Below are 12,634 nucleotides of genomic sequence, written 5' to 3'. Positions count from 1 at the left end.
AACTCGCGGAGTGCAACGTCGATTCGAAATGATAAACAGCGGTTCGATGGTCGAACGAATAAACCAGATGTTGCGGCATCGACGTTACGTGTACTTGATCAAAACAGCAGGTGACACCGTTCTGGTGTTTGGACCTCGATGGAAGTGCGACACGCTGACAATTGACCCCAGAACCGTGCACTACAACGCGGATAACCTCGAAACAGCGAGGCAGAGCACACGTAACCTGGAACAGTGTACACTACCGACGATCTCGGATTCGAAGGACCGAACACAGGCCACAGTGGACTCGTTCCGCTTGTTACGGACGATCCTCGACTTCTTGGACGCGTTCTTCACGGACGAGACTCGATTTCGAGGACTCGTAGAATTCCGTAACGACAACTCCATTCGTGGAACTGGACACGAATAACTCTACGTAGTAAGCACGTGTTACTACGATCTTCGAAACGATCGCCATAGTTAAGCGATAAGTGACACAGAATCTCTGATTGTTCGTATGCCAATGCGTGGAACAAGTGGTCTTATGTGTGATCCGGAGAAAATGTAAAGTGTTTGGGACAAACGAGTGAAAATTCCGTAGGCGTGAAAGAAGAGCGTTTGAATCGAACGACGGGATGTTCGAACTTTCGCAAGGTGTGAAAGACGAGAAATTGAGCTGGCGCCAAACCGAGGAATTTTGGGTGAATGTCACCGGATGCACGGAGTGAGAACGATTAAGGATCAGAACGAAGGGAAATGAACGCGTGTGATAATATAGAGCGCGAGAGAAACGCGACTGGAACAGTTGGAATTTTATCGAAGTCGAACAAAGACCATTCACGAAGAAACGATCCACAGTTCTTTAATTACGCACCTTGTGTCTATTATAGTAGATGGTTCGGAAAGTAATTTTGTTTTCCAAAATGGAGAATATATAATTTAATGAAATGTTTATACACTCTAAAAAAATCGTGTTTCATTTCTACCAAAAAAACAAAACGACTTTCCGAACGATCCAGTATCTAGAACCGTAAAATTCGACGAGAGCCTCGAATTAAGAGTACTTGGTGTCTCGAGCGACCCAGGTGTTCGGTTTTCACGCGTAACTCTCGAGATCTTTGAATCCCTCCTGGACCAGTAGTAACTTCTGGGAGCAATAGAGTCGCCAGGATCCCCAGACACCGTGGGTCCGAGGTTGTTGTTAATTTCTACGGATTTGGGACACTCGATCTGACAAGAACCTCGAGTTAGGGGTCTCGAGCGGTCCAAGAGTCCGACACCTACCTACGACTCTCGTGATCTTTGCAATCCCCAGACCAGAGTATCTCTTGCAAATCCAAGTACCACCGGAATCGTTGGAACCGTTCGAGATCCCAGACGCTCTAAATCCGTGGTCTTTGTCGAGTTTCGCGCGTTCGAGACATCGAATCCGATAAGAACCTCGAATTAAGGGTTTCGCGCGAACCCAGAAATCCGACTCGTATCCGCAGATTCTCGAGATCTCTGTAACCTTCTCGGATTAGTCGTAAACTCTGGGGACCTCGGAGACCACTTGAATCGTCGGGACGACGTTACGGACACCACTGGATCCAACAGTTGTCGTTAAGTTACACGGATTTAAGATACTCGCGCCGTGTCTCATGAATTTCGTATCACCGTTGCCGTGTTCCGCGAGTCCCGTGACAGCCGTATCGCGAACTACGAGTCCTTGGAACGGTTTCGAAACGAAATTCGCCCAACGATTTCCCTTTCTCCCTCTCCCTCTCCTCTTTCTCCGATTCTTTTCTGCTTCGACGAAAAAAATTCGTAACGACGAAACCAATTCCCCCGAGAACGTCGCTCACCTTGCACGTTCCCAGCCGCGAATCGTCGCGACGTAACGCGTTACGAGCAACGAACCGAGTACACCGGAAGAACGCCACTCGTCGAGTTTTCCGGCAATTAAGTAGCGAATATCCTCCGTTCGCGAAGCCTCGATTCGACTTTCGTTCCGAGGTGGAGCGAACGCGATCGGATGACCGATTCCTACGATTCTCCGGACGCGTTACGGACGAGTCGCGAGCCAGGATTCGAAACAATGGATCCGTTCCATCGCGAATCGAGCGAACGCCCAACTCCCGATCGATATCGGCGAGAAACGATCGTTCATTCGATGTTTCACGCGCCCCGTTCGAGGCGATGGAAAATCTGCAACGGATAAACTTGTTAACCCGGCTGTTACGACGACGAATTCATTATTTCATTTACCTTTGCCGCGCGGAACGACGAACGAACGCGCGAAAGGAAAGGGATATTAACGAGCGGCAATAACGAGCCGAGTTGCCCTTTCCGCCCCCCTCTCTCGTCCACCGTACCCCCTCCTGTATAAACCTACCAGGAAAACTCGATTGCGGCATAGTTTTGTTAGTAATTATACGAGCTACACGACCGTTGATAACGAACTTCGCGTCGCGTTACGGGCGTTCGAACGATCCTCCGGGGAGCGTGTCCGCGAAATTGTCGAGAATCCGCGTCCAGGACGCGCGTCGAAGACGACAGCGACGTCAACGACGCGACGGGACCCGCCCCGAGGAAATGGAACGAATTCTAAGTCGTCGACGTAAACGCCGATGAGACCGTTGCGTTCGTAAATGGCGTTCGGAGACCCTCTGTGAGTTGTCGACGGTGCTTTACGCGCTTTGAATCGAACATCGTCGTCGTCCGGAGAATGTAAAGTTTACAACCGGCACGAATACGCGAACTGTGACTCCTGGACGAAACGGAGCGGCGAAGGGGTTTGGAAAATCACCATCAAATTGCGAATGAAAGGATAAGTATGGAGAATGGTCCCTCTCGGTACTTGGAGAAAGATATTCTTTCGTCGATTAATTATAAATAGAATCGAAAGAAATAGAAAATTTCTGTTGAAACAACGGGAATTCTGCGATGAGGTTCACAAGAAGGTTCTCAATTCTGGAAATAATACAGGGGAAGGTACTCCGATCGATGACGTTGCAACGCCTTGGTAATTTTCTTGCAATATTGATTTCCATTTCGGGTAATCTCGGTGGAGGTTGTGATCTACGACACGATGTTAAATTTATCTCGCACCGATGAAGAAGAATTACAAGCGAGATTCTTGCGGTTACCTGACAACGTGTTCTGTTCGATTACGAATAATTAAAAAAATGAAACGCTAACGAAGAAGTATTACTACACGTTCACTTTGTAGGTGAACCATAAATGGTAAACGATTCGCTTCAGTGTTCTCGTCGTGTCCCGCGTGATATTAATTTCGGTGCACGCGTATCCTTCGTGGATCGTTAAAGAAACATTCGCTCGGAAAGGAGAATTTCATCGAGACGCGAAATAAATGTTCGGTACGCTCGTCGGTTACGCTACTTTTCCTATTACGTACGGTACGACACGGTGGTATTCCGAAAAGGGAAGTAAATTCGAAGGCGTATCTCATTTCGACGGTGACGTACGTATTCCACGTGACCATAGCCGCCGTGAGCGTTCACCACCCGAGGCGTCGTACACGAATATTACGCTGTCCGCAGCTCGACGCGTGTCACAAAGCACTCGTTTGCCTCGAACCCTACGACAGGATTACTTATCATCGCCCTGCCCTCGAAGTCACGCACGAGTTCGCGATGCAACAACGCGGTCGGAACTATCGTCTCGAGCTCGGTGTTAACCCCTTTGCCGGGTGCAGACGTCGCGCACCCCCGTTTCGGAATGCGACGTCTGTTCGCGAAGGACGGATGTACAACGTCCGAGGTACCATAAGGGAACGTTGTTACCCACGCGAGCACCGAATATCTGTCGCGACCGCGAGCGTTCGCGGTTCGCGGGCGTTGTACGTTTCCCGCGATACCGTGCAATGATTAAAGGAGCATTCGTGATCGTTTCCTTCCGGCAATGGGAGGAAACTTCCTTCGCGAACGTCCTTCCTCCGTGACGCGTTTCCCTCCGTGTTAGCGACCGAACGCGAGCCCATTTCGTCGACGATAACAACGTTCATCGTATCGTTACAATACACCGGCATTGTCTACCCTCGGTTAAATGCTTCTTCCGCGCGAAATTATTCCGAACGAACGTTCCGAACGTCTGGTTAATCGCAGAGGACGCACGGTAAACGAAAGTTCCGGCGAACCCGCGTTTTCCAACGCATCCTTCCACGGTTGTTTCGAAAATATTTCCCCTATCGTGCTTCACTCCGCACCACCGCGCACGGACTATTTCAATATTTGCCCGTTGATATTTGTCTACTCTTTGTTTTTTATTTTTTCATTTTTTTTTTCGTCCCCAAAGAACCGATCGAAATGTGTACACCGAAGCAACTCTAACGAAATTTCTGCTTTATTCGTTCAGTTCGCTCGGCAATATACCGGGAGAATTATGCAGTTCTGTCTACTGAATTGTTTTCGTGACCAGCGGACCGATCGACGTTGTCCTTGTATTGTAAAGAATGTTTGAACGATTGTAAAGTTACACCGGTGAAAATCGTATCGTTCGAAATTTCGATCAATGACGTTCGAGAAAAGAGGATTACGCTCGGTTCGCTCTCACGTGAGAACAACCCAACCAGCGTTTCGTCGCAGATCCGCTGATAAGTCGAACCAGCGAAAATCAGCTTCGAGGCGTACACGTTGGAACGAATACTCGAAACGCGACAACGTCAGGTGTGCCGAACATCAACATTGGTTTCAAAAGCCTCGTTACTCGTACGTCTCGCGGACGAAGGTTTGTTTACTTCGTTCGAGTTCAATTCCAAACCGAGAGTTACAATACACGACATCACCGTCCGTGAAGCTTTCGCGTCAAGTTATATATATTTTTTTCTCTGCGTTACGTCTTGCCAGTAGACTCGACAAATTGTCACTGTCTCGTTCCGTGTCTCACTTACGCATATAGTTTCACGTCGTTTATCGCTACTTCTTCAGAGTCTACCAGCGAAAGAATCACCCTTCCACTGTATTCCCTGATGCGCGAGATCTCCGTACGATGATAAAGGTTCGTCTTTCTCCAAAGAAACTCGTACCATAAACTGAATTTACAACGGTAGATAACTCCGTCGCGATAGATAAGGTCGGGACGAATTTCGCGTTAATATCGCGACAAAGCGACAACCCTCGGATCGGTCGGTCGGCGTTAAACGTAGATTAGAGGGAGGCCGTTTCGCGGTACGCGCGATAAAGTTAAAATATCTTCGGTGACGGGGCAGAGGATCGGTATCCACGTCGGACGGTCGTAGGGCACGCGGAAGGAGGGGCCATTTTTCAGCGAGCACCTCCTTATCTGCGCTCGGAAACGGCGACACCGTGTAATACCGCGGTAACGGCTTCCAAGCGTTCGTAAGATATTCATAAGCCCGCCGTCTCGATTCCCGCGGCCCGACAAAGCCCAGACGACCAACGACCATCTTGATGCCCGTATAAAGAATCCTGGACGCAACGACGCGACGCCGACGCCACCCTTGCGGGAGTAAACGCTCGGCGTCCCGTGCGCCTCGGGTTTCGCTTTGCGACCAGAGAACGGACAAGTTTTTCCAACCTAGGGGAGAACCAGTCGCTTTCGAAAGTAGCGATGAACTCTTAGCCGGGCGGCAGCGACTCGACGACATCGTCGATGCCTTTCGATTCTTCGTAGAGTTTCGTTTATTTTCGAGACGAATGCGCACGACGCTTCGAAAACTCTCATCGTTTTCTTTCTTGATGCGAAATCTTTCTTTTTTTTTCTAAATAACTCGTTCCAGCGAGATCGAACTTCTTTCGCCAATTTGCGCGTACGAGTTTTTTTTCTTTTTTTATTGTCATTGAGAGGGAAGACGTCGAGTAGCGGGTAAGACACGCGCGAGAAGTTTGAAGGAACTCGGAAGAGGTGTCGAGACTATAATCATAAGTATACAAACGATCGAAATTTAAATTGTTGATAAATGAACAGCAGGTGTATCCAATCGACTCGAGATTAAATATCCTCGATTGTCAACGAGCGGCTACTATTCCGGTCCGTTCTTTCCTACGGAAAAATGAAACGTCACATTCCAGAAAAAAAAAAACGAGCCAATAGTTTCCTAAGCTATTGTCCATGGTTTGAAATTTTCTCGCGACCGATCTCTCTCCACCGATCGAACATCGTATCTATCCCGAACGGTTGAACCGTTCGGGTCATCGGCTCACTTCCATTCTCCAAAACTAATATTCCAATGCTATCCACGATCTTCGATATAAATTGTAAGGCAGCGAGAACGTTGGTTCCGTGGTAAGACGAGAAAACTGAGAAAAGGGTTCTGTTGCGGTGCTTCGCGTAAAGCCTGGCAGCCGGTTAACGGCACTGCGGCAGAATACGCGGGAGAAACAAAGGCACGAGCGAACGACTGAGGGCCCGCGCTGTAAATTTTGCCTACGCCCGGTAGGTGGTTTAATGCAGATTTAGATAGGTCGGTCGGGCGCGCATGCGGCTTTTAGGTCTTAGAGACTTAGCCTAATTAATTTATAGACTGCGCCCTTATCTGTTGCTGCTGCCAACGTCGTCGTTGGCTGCATCGCGGTGTACAACACCACGGTTGTGTAGACGCCACGGAGATACCTGCGAGTTGCCGCCAAGTTCCGTGAGAGAAGCAACCGAAGAGTTACTTCGCCTCCTTGGTGATAACGCCTCGCTACAGAGGTCGACGCGTCTCTCGGTTATTCAGGTATACGTATCACAGAACCAGAACTTTCTCAACGTGGCGTCTACCACGGTCTTTGGCCGGGTTTCGTTACTGTTTCGTGGGAATGTTAAATATAGTCGCACGAATCGCGATCGTCGAACCTCCTCGCGATTTATCACCGCTGTTCCGATAACTCTTAGGTAATTGCGCGGAGGTCTGGTCGAGTATCTTAGACACTGTCTATGGATTGCACAGAATGATAAAAAGGAAAAGAGTTTGAGACTTTGATGTCTTAGAGATAAAAGAAATTTATCTCAATAAGTCCTATCGGCTTCGACAGTGAATTGATGCCGAAGATTTGTATTCGGTTTGCGTTTAGGAAGTGATCTTCGTCGACACTTGACAAAAGTAAATTTTACACGGAAAAGTTCGATAGAACATTCTTTGAGCCTTTCGACGAGTATCAGCCCTTGAAGGTACTCTACTGAACTGTTTTTTCTACCACTCTGTACATTTCTCTCTATAAAATATACATATAGACAACCTAGTAACATATCCCCGCTGCAGTTCGATTCAGATTGACTGTTTTTTTCAACGAAATTAAATACACTCGGGATAAACGCGAGAAAAAAGAACTGGTACTCGTTCGTAATGAAAAAAAAACAAATCACGAGTTTGGCAGCGCTTACTCGCGTTACACGAGCGTGGCTGCACGAGGATTAACATCGTTCGAGCTCGTTGAAATAGCGTCGCGAGCTAACCGCACGGATTATCGAACGGATCCTCCCGAGGTTGCGAAACCCAGGTTTGATTATCGCGAACGCGCTTAGGTGGAATTATCACCCGCGAATTTGATCATCGGTAACTATTTCGAGATACCCGTGGCGTTGATTCTCGCGATAACGCGTATTCGATCCATCGAAACCGTAATCGGAAACATTCGTGATTATAAATCGAGTCGATCTCGTCGCTGATATACATTGCTGGTATACGTTGTTGGTATACGTTGCTGGATGGGTTCGGCTCGGTTTCAAGAAACAATATTCCTAAACCGTCGCGGTGAAACGTTTCGTTTTAATCGCGGAACTGTCAAAGTACCTTCACCCCGTTAAAACACTTGGCAACAGTTGACCGTTGTCCGTGTATCCGGACCACGCGTTAACGAAATAATTAAAATAGCAACGTTACGGCCGTGTGACCGAGCTCGCGACTAACAAGCTACCTCTCCACGGTCCGCGTCGATCCATCTTCGTTAATTACGAACGTCGGACACGCGCGGAGATTTTCACAGCCGGTTTCGACGAAGCACGCGGAACGACGTCCAGTATCGAATACGGTCTCGAACCAGTCCAAATCGCGTCAAACGTCTCCCAGTTCGTCGGTATCTTAGATTCTAGTTTTAGTTTCGAGGTGTCAAATCTCGCGTGGCCGCGAGATCGCGCAAACGAGACGCGCAAGAGATCCGCGAAGTTTGTATTTACGAGAACGAATACTCCAAAATCGGTATCTTTTGAAAATCGGAGTCCCGTAAAAGTAACCTTCTTCTGGTATCCTCGATGCACGATTTCGGTTAGAATCGTAGTTCACTCGTGTCTTCCAACACTGCGCTCGCTATAATCGATCGAAAAGGCATCGCTTCGAGCGAACCGCTCGGTTTAATATTCCTGTCCGCTCGTGTGTTTACAGAGCCACGCACAATGCGACTTAATTCTCCGGATACGCGCGTAGTCGACCGAAACGATATTAAATCCAGCGTTCGTAGCTCATCGGATCAAACGGATTCAACTCTCCGGAATGTTCCGCGCGCGTTTCCAACGAACGCGGATCGCATCGATCTCGTCGTCGGGTCGGGTCGCGTCGCGTCGCGTCGCGTCGCGACGAGTCAGCTCCGGTCCCTCTTGATGTTTCCCGATCGTTGTCGTTGCCGTTGAAAGCGACGAACCGTAACTGCTGAAGCTCGTTAGATCATCCGATTTCTCTGAACGCTGTTAATTGCGTCGCACCGGTAAACACGCGTGTACGCGATTCAGTTTATCGCTCGACTTCGCGGCACAGGCGACTGCTGCGACGACGACGAGGACGAGGACGAGGACGAGGACGAGGACGACGACGTCGCTATAATTGTGCCATCCGTCGACAGATTGCGCGAAGCGAATAGACGAAGCGAGCAGAGGGACGCGAACAGCCTCGCTGGTCCTTGGGGCAATCGAATTTTCTCGGAGAATCTTCGCGATACCGGGTAGACTTCGCTTCAGGGCGGCACCCGTTCAAAACCGTCATCGCAGCTCGGAAGCAGACGGAGAGGGACGTCGGATGGGTACCAGGACCGTAGACGAGGATCCCTGGAATTGGGTTTTTAATTGGCGGGAAGACCGACTTCAACGCGACCTACTTAAACTTTGGGTGTTCGAGAGGGGAAAAGCATCGTCGATTCATCGGGACGGAGAACACTTGGAAATTTAGGACGCTCGTTCCCTTTCCGCGCGTTTCGTTTCCTTTATCTACTCCGGGAAGAGTATTTTTGAAATTTATTCGTTAAACGGCCCGTGATAAAAGGTGTATCGAAGCTGTGCGACTCAATGTATCGCTTTTCGAGATGACGCGAGTGTACTCGAAAAGTCCGGTTTCAATTTTTCGTGAAATAACTCGCGTCGTCTCCGGTGTTGCAGCGCGATCGATCCGTTTGATCGAGCACGGTTTTTTGTACGGTTTTTTTTTTATTAAGATTCGTCTATTAATTTATATCGATGTCCATCGATGTTCCGTTACATAGACTTTTCCCAGAAGCCGCGAGTAATTCGATTATGGAAGATCGATAGCCCGAAATCGATCAATCCGTGGGTGTACAGGTGTGACGCGATACAGAATCGAGTACAGGGTGTTCACGAACTGTTGGGCCACGCTTCAACAGCATGTTTTATCAATAGCGAGAAGAATACAAAAATAATAATTCGTCAATTAAAAAGAAATGATTAAACGCGAACTAAATAAATGAAATTTGCAACTGTCGATAAGAATCGATAAGAATTCAACACGTTCGCTCCGTCGCTCCTAAATTCTCAATTATCGAGTCGCACGGACCCACCGACGCGATTAAACGCCCGATTGAACTCATTGCTCGATCCTACTTAACAATAACACCATTTTTACAAATCACCGTTCCTCCTCCAGAAATTAATCGCGCGAATCAGTTTATGTATCCGCTACCGCGTTATTCTGCTTCGACTTGACGAAACGAATCTCTGAAAGTCGAACAACGGGCGGTACGCGCGTAAACGCGATAAAATTGTTCGTATCCCTTGAAAACCGATTCGAGCCTCGATTACGGATAATTTTGGTCCGGTGTAAAATTCCGTGACGGGGGAGAATGATCTTGGTCGATGCGGCTTCGATCGCGAATCCCTCGATTTCTAGGAAGGGCGCGGCCAAGTACTCGTGCATAGGAAGCAGCCGGCTCGAAAATAGGGCACGGACCGTCGTAGCGTTGCGGCCATGCCAGCAGATAGCGTTGCATATTTCATGGTGCACCGTAACGTAACGTACGCCTCGCATGGGAAATCCTAACGCGGACCACGATGGCCAGCTTCCACTGCCGAGCCTTGTAACCTAATCCGTTGTCCCGTGGAAAACGTTGACGTTGGCTTAACGCGAGTATCCGTTTGGTTACACCTTGACGTCTTACACGCTCGGTTCCTCCGATATTAAAACACGTTGAACGTGAGAACCTCGAGAACGATACCCGCGATCTCGTACTTCCGAAAGAACGGAACAAACTTCGTAACTTACTACGTAACGGTGATTGGAAAATGTTCAGACGAGCGGCGAAATATTAATTTCGCTACGTATCGAGAACTCTGTGCGCGAGCTGTTTCGTTTCAACCGTGTTACGTTTAATTTCGTCGGAAACCCGATGGCGCACTCTATCGGTATAACCCTCGAGGGAAGCTAACTGCGACGCTGGAAACACTTTTCCAAAAGGACACCGTTTACACCGTGAACCTTCGAACGCTATCGACTGAAAATACTCGAGCCGTGAAAGCTACAAATATCATGGCAGGTAAAATGTCGGCGAAAACAAACGAGAGAAAATACTTGGAAAAATAAAAACGTCGAGCAATTGAAGGTTTTTGAACGCTGTTCGCCAAGAAAATTCGTTCAACGTTGAACAGTGGCGAATTAATTGTAAAAACTTCGTTCGAATCTTTACTTGTTTCTTCTATCCACGTGTATCGTTTTGGTAAACGACGTGTGTAACGTTTAAATCGAGAAATACGAAACTATTTGAATCCAAATTTTCAAAACGTAGATCCATCGCTTCGAAGGTACGGTTGCGAGGGTGTTGAAAAATTATTCTATTCACGGGTACCGTTCTACAGAAATTTCAAGTTCAAAAATCATCGAAACCAAGAATTAGCGATACTGTTGATAAATAAAAAAAAGAAACTTTGTACCGTAGACGGAACGAATCGATCGATCCTCGACTTCACCGAAGTGACGTTCGCCGTCTGACGTAGCACGGTTAGTACCACTGCCGGACTCCGAATACACGTGAATATAACCGGACTCTTTGACTCCGATGGATCCTCTATCCCCTCTTCTTTTATTTGCCTCGGTTCCGGACCGTTCGATCGAGCGGGAGAGCAAACTTCTCGTCTCGGATTTTTCCTTTGCCGATGAACGAAGAAAAGTTCCGTAAACCTTGCGCGGGACCCATTAAAGGGCCACTAATTCCGCGACTCGAAACTTAGTCCGCCGTGAACAAAGAGCGGCCCGGGTCGTGGACGGGAAAAGTTTTCAGAAATCCATTACCGTTCCCCTTTTCTTCGCGGATCCGTCGTTACAATTCGATATCGAGGCAAAAGGCGATATTCCCTCGCGGTAAGAACACCGAAACGTCGTTCGAAACGTCGATCGTCCTCGGGCAGCTACCATCCGCCGAATCGACGGCAACCGCTTATAAAGAGGGCAACAAGATCGCGTTCAATTGGCGAGATTAAACGCGAGAGCACGCTCGCGCCGTGAATTCAACGACCTCGCCCTATCGCGAACCAGCTATCGTTCGTCCTCGTGCCAAAAGCGAGATGCCGGTCGGTCGGTCGGTCGGCTGCTGCTGCTGCTGCGTACGGAAATTGGATCTCGCCCCCGATTCCCGATCAAAAGGATCGTCTTACCTAAAGGAATTCCAACTGATTTCCACCGCATACCTTCGCGAAATCTTCCCGCCTCTACCGCGAACCGGACGACGGAGACGACGCGACGCGCGAATAAACGGGCGAGAATCGCGCGAATAAACGGGGCGAGAATCGCGCGAAAAATAGAAAACGGGAGATATAAAACTAATCGGCGAGCGTCTTCTCGTCTTTCCAGCCAGACTTTTTCCTATAGTCACGTTCCCATTCTCACGGTATGCGGTTCCACCGCGATCAACGTCTTCCGTGCCAGTGGTGCGCAACCAATTTCCCCGGTAGAACCGAATAAAATGATACGACGATTCCCACGGGATCGAGACTCGACGGGGAATTCAACGAGACAATATATTTCGGGTAACGTAACATATATTTTTTTCTTTTTTTTTTGAGAAGCAACGATGACGTTTTCATTCAGGTTCGTATCGAAGAGAATTATCCGAACTTCTTTTACACTTTTTCGTCGTTCGAGAAGATTTTGACTCTTTTGCGTGGGAAATTTACTTACAGGGTTTTTGAACGTTTCGAGAATCGACGAACGTATTTTGGAAAAGTTGGAAAATTACGAGCGGCGATTACTGTTATTCGTGACTCGATATTTTGCTCGAAATCTAACCTCGAGAATACCAAAGAATAATAAAGATCAATATCGAAGAATTCCGTTCGAATTTCTACGACAATTCCCAAGAATTCACGAATAGAAGTGTATTTTTCGGCGTCGATAAAGAAGAAGTAATAACTTGATCTCTACTAAAAATTTCGTAGAATTATGCAAGCTCGAAGGAACAGTAATCGCTCGATCGAATTTGCGGGTGATGAAGTCGGGTAA

General features: G+C 48.1%; 1 protein-coding gene across 2 annotated transcripts in view; it reads right to left on the bottom strand.

Moving 5' to 3' along the window:
- Positions 1-12,634, bottom strand: part of Fkbp14 (peptidyl-prolyl cis-trans isomerase Fkb14) — a 124,737-nt gene that overhangs the window by 26,737 nt on the left and 85,366 nt on the right. The window lies entirely within an intron of this gene.

This window comes from Ptiloglossa arizonensis, chromosome 13, assembly GCF_051014685.1.
Source record: "Ptiloglossa arizonensis isolate GNS036 chromosome 13, iyPtiAriz1_principal, whole genome shotgun sequence".
Taxonomy (NCBI): Eukaryota; Metazoa; Arthropoda; class Insecta; order Hymenoptera; family Colletidae; genus Ptiloglossa; species Ptiloglossa arizonensis.
Note: the sequence above shows the minus strand (reverse complement) of the source record. Positions and strands in the feature narration are given on the sequence as shown.